Raw genomic sequence first — 3,651 nt, forward strand, 5'->3', positions numbered from 1 at the left:
CCGACAACAGAATGCAGTTTGACAACAAACTTATCAAGAACTTCTGTGCAAAATTCAAGATAAATAATTACTTTTCAACACCAAGCTTTCCCCAAAGTAATAGGCAAGCAGAAGCATCCAACAAAGTAATTTTGGATGGGATAAAGAAGAGACTGCAGGCAGCAAAAGGAAAGTGGGTAGACGAGTTGCCCAATGTACTCTGGGCATATCGGACTACGCCGAGAAGATCAACAGGGGAAACCCCATTTGCCATGGCTTACGGCACAGAAGCAGTCATCCCACTGGAGATCGGCATCCCAGGGATCAGAACCCAGGGAGTAGAGAATGGGACTAATGACATACTTCTAGCCCGAGATCTAGATCTCTTAGAAGAACAAAGAGAGAAAGCTGCAATTCTGCTCGCAGCATACCAGCAGCAGCTTGCTAGAACTTACAATAAGAAGGTCAATCCAAGGGATTTTCAGGTCGGCGACCTAGTCCTAAGAAAAGTTGTTGGCAACAAGAAGGATCCCAGAGAGGGCAAGCTTGGCCCAAACTGGAAAGGACCCTACAGAATTACTTCGGTATTAGGCAATGGAGCATACCGGCTTGAAGATAATGAGGGCAAAGCATTGCCAAGACCCTGGAACACTTGTAATTTGAAATTTTTCTATCATTAAGATGTTTCTTGTTATTTTTTTCTTTTTGTCGACGTCATCAATAAAATCTTAGCAGAATTTTTCAAGACTTGTGAGTTGATAAAAGATGCATAATGTTGTTTCTGAATAATGAGAACCCAAGTGGAACTTAGGTTCACATTGGGGGCAGAGAGAAGATACAAATGCTTAACGCTTGTTGAAATTTGTAGCAATTTACAAGTTGAAGTTAAGCCGAGATTATTGTTTATCTTCACTTGTTGAAATTTGTAGCAATTTACAAGTTGAAGTTAAACCAAAGTAATGCTTAACACTTGTTGAAATTTGTAACAATTTACAAGATGAAGTTAAGCCGAGATTATTGTTTATCTTCACTTGTTGAAATTTGTAACAATTTACAAGTTGAAGTTAAACCGAAGTAATGCTCAACGCTTGTTGAAAATTGTAGCAATTTACAAGTTGAAGTTAAGCCGAGATTATTGTTTATCTTCACTTGTTGAAATTTAAAGTAATTTACAAGTTGAAGTTAAGCCGAGATTATTGTTTACCTTCACTTGTTGAAATTTGTAACAATTTACAAGTTGAAGTTAAACCGAAGTAATGCTTAACGCTTGTTGAAATTTGTAGCAATTTACAAGTTGAAGTTAAACCGAAGTAATGCTTAACGCTTATTGAAATTTGTAGCAATTTACAAGTTGAAGTTAAGCCGAGATTGTTGTTTATCTTCATTTGTTGAAATTTGTAGCAATTTACAAGTTGAAGTTAAGCCGAGATTATTGTTTATCTTCACTTGTTCAAATTTGTAGCAATTTACAAGTTGAAGTTAAGCCAAGATTATTGTTTATCTTCACTTGTTGAAATTGATGGACAATTTACAAGTTGAAGTTAAGCCGAAATCATTACTTAACACTTGTTGAAACTTGTGGACAATTTACAAGTTAAGTTAAACTAGTATGATGTTCAACATCTATTAAAAGTTTACAAGAAATTTGTCTATCCGAGGTGTGTCACCCCGAGAAGATTGCACAAAGAAGGAAGAGTACATAAGACATGCAAAATATTCTAAGTATATAATCATGCAAGAACAGTTAGAAGAAGACAAAGATACAAGCATTCACTAAAGGAAAGTTGTGTTAAGCATTCAGTTGAAACAGCGGCACATCGGCCATATGAAAAAGCTTACATTGTCTAAGGAAACAAAACAGTACAAAAGACAAGACAGGAAAAACATGAAAATTAAGCTTCATCAGCATCAACAGCAACTTGGGTTTGGACCTCGGAAGGTTCTGAAAGAGCTACCTCGGCCACCTTCTCCTTCACGATCTCGGCATCAATCTGGGCAAGGGTTTCATCAATGCTTTTTTCGGCTACAGGAACGTCAAAGGATGCCTGCTCCAGGGTAGTTTCCTTGACAACTCCATCGCCCTCTTCATCTTGAGTCAAGTCCAGGACTTGCTCAGTTGAAGGAAAGGACTTGGACGCAGTAGCCTCCTTCGCTTTTCTCACCAAGGCATCGTCCTCTTCCTTATCACCATCTTCAGACTCAGATTCGCCGACGTCTTGACTTGAAGGTTGAGCTGGAGGGAATGGAAGAGGGATGGCATCGGCTTTCCTCAACGGTGAGTCCTCTGGGACATTGAGTTTTTTCAGAAGAGACATCCAACCAAGGGTGAAACCCTTGTTGCATGCCTGCTTCACTTGAAGTTCATAGGCCTCAGTAACGTCGGCCATGCCTTGAGTGTTCGCCTTTTCATCAGCTTCTTTTATTTCGGCATCCTTGGTGGTTAGGGCCTCCTGAAGCTCCTTTTCGGCCTGGGCCATTTTTTCCTCGGCTTCTCTCTTCTGAGACTCAGCCACTTTTATGATAGCCTCAACAGCCTCAGCCTTCTCTTCGGCATTGTTCTGAGCTTTGATTGCAGCCTCGGCTTGGTGCTCCAATTTTTTCATCTTTGATTGTAAGCCTTTGTTAGTCTTTTGGAGGGAAGAGAACTCCCTCTTCATCTCGACAAGCCTCTCCCGATTCTCAAAAGACTGCATTAAGAAAGAGTGGGCATGCTGAATGGCCTGAAAGAAAACAAAGGTATTAGAGAATATTCAAAGTATGAAATAAAGAGAAAGAAAGAAGAAAATTACCAAAAAGAAGACATTTACCTGAACGGAGTGCTGAAGCATTAGAGCATAGTTCTCGTACTCACTGTACTGGGCGTTTCGCTCCAGATCGCCTGGAAGAAGCAGAGCGGTACTGAGTGCGACGTCGACGCTGATATCATCGGCACTATCACTTGCCATGACAGGCTTGTCTTCCAAAGTAATTGTGGGGGCCCAGGGGGCATCAGGTTTTTTTGATCTTGAGGTTGTTGTAGAAGAAGACCTCGACTTTTTTAGTTTTTGGGATTCTGGTGGTTGAGACTCAGAGCGCCTCTTCCCAGCGGAAGGCTGAGATTTATCACTCTCAGCCAACTTTGAAATAGGCAGAGTGTCTTCAGACTCAACCTGAGCTACCTTAGCCTTTGGTTTAGCCTTTTTTATTCTTTTTGGCTTCGATGGAGGAAGGGTTTGTGTTGGCTGCTCATCAACAGATGATGGAATACTGGCCGGAAGATCTTTTGCAACAGGCTTAGAGCGACCCATCTCGGCAGTAAGGACAAGTCGTTGCCGACGTTTTCGTTCTGATATTGGGACCAGGTATGGAGCCGAAGTTTATGGCTGGTCAGCTGGATCAGATGTTGATCCTTGATCTGTTCGTGATGTGGATGCAGTCAATGGAGTTGTAGCAGAGGGTGGAGAAAGGCTTTTTTTCTTCCTTTTGGAAACGTCGGGCAAAGTTGACTTGTATGATGGAATAAAATTGAGAAGCACAAGCGCTTTCCTTTTATGGACTGGCAAGTCCAGAAGTTTCTTCAAATCCTTGCTGGGGACAAAGGATTGGCGAAAATTTTTCGATGGCTGACGAACAGTTGCAAGAAGAATAGACGTCAGAAACAGACAAAGTATTTAAGACTTTGAAAGAAAACAG

The sequence above is a fragment of the Camellia sinensis genome, chromosome 8 (genome assembly GCF_055761805.1).
Source record: "Camellia sinensis isolate YWXY chromosome 8, ASM5576180v1, whole genome shotgun sequence".
Taxonomy (NCBI): domain Eukaryota; kingdom Viridiplantae; phylum Streptophyta; class Magnoliopsida; order Ericales; family Theaceae; genus Camellia; species Camellia sinensis.